This window comes from Cetorhinus maximus, chromosome 31 (genome assembly GCF_964194155.1).
Source record: "Cetorhinus maximus chromosome 31, sCetMax3.hap1.1, whole genome shotgun sequence".
In the NCBI taxonomy this organism is placed as follows: domain Eukaryota; kingdom Metazoa; phylum Chordata; class Chondrichthyes; order Lamniformes; family Cetorhinidae; genus Cetorhinus; species Cetorhinus maximus.
This window is the reverse complement of record NC_135909.1, coordinates 8,702,063-8,702,578: the sequence shown is the minus strand read 5'-3', so window position 1 is coordinate 8,702,578 and position 516 is coordinate 8,702,063. Positions and strand designations below refer to the sequence as shown.

General features: G+C 43.6%; 1 non-coding gene across 1 annotated transcript; it reads left to right on the top strand.

Annotated features, from left to right (window-relative positions):
• The first annotated feature begins 226 nt into the window (after positions 1 to 226).
• Positions 227 to 308, top strand: trnas-gcu (transfer RNA serine (anticodon GCU)). The gene has a single exon. It is a non-coding gene; the product is annotated as a tRNA-Ser (tRNA).
• Positions 309 to 516: the final 208 nt, after the last annotated feature.

The following is a 516-nucleotide window of genomic DNA, read 5'->3' as shown; positions in this document are numbered from 1 at the left end:
GCTGAGGTGAAACATGTCGGACGTGCTCTGGAAATGTTTCACACCGGCCCATTCTCAACAGACCCTGACCTGATGTGATGGGAATCCCCTCTGTTTACAGCAGCTACATTCCCAACTTATGACACCTGGTCATGCAGTCAGGATTGATGATGCAAATGACATTCTTCCCCAAATTTTCATGGATGAAAAAAGTAGAATACGATGTTTTGCCATTCCTGTCCACCATGACGAGGTGGCCGAGTGGTTAAGGCGATGGACTGCTAATCCATTGTGCTCTGCACGCGTGGGTTCGAATCCCACCCTCGTCGGGCTCTTACGCAATCTTTAGTGTCATCGTATCTTGAACACCTTTTGCCCTGGGGTCCCATTCTTGTCAATTTAGCTGACTGGAGATTCCAGAATTGTTTATATATATTTTTTTAAATTTAAATGGGCAATTGGAATTCATCACCCAAATCTTATTGGAATGAAAATGAAATCTGGATCATGAAAGGGAACAAGATTTTTACGTTCCTT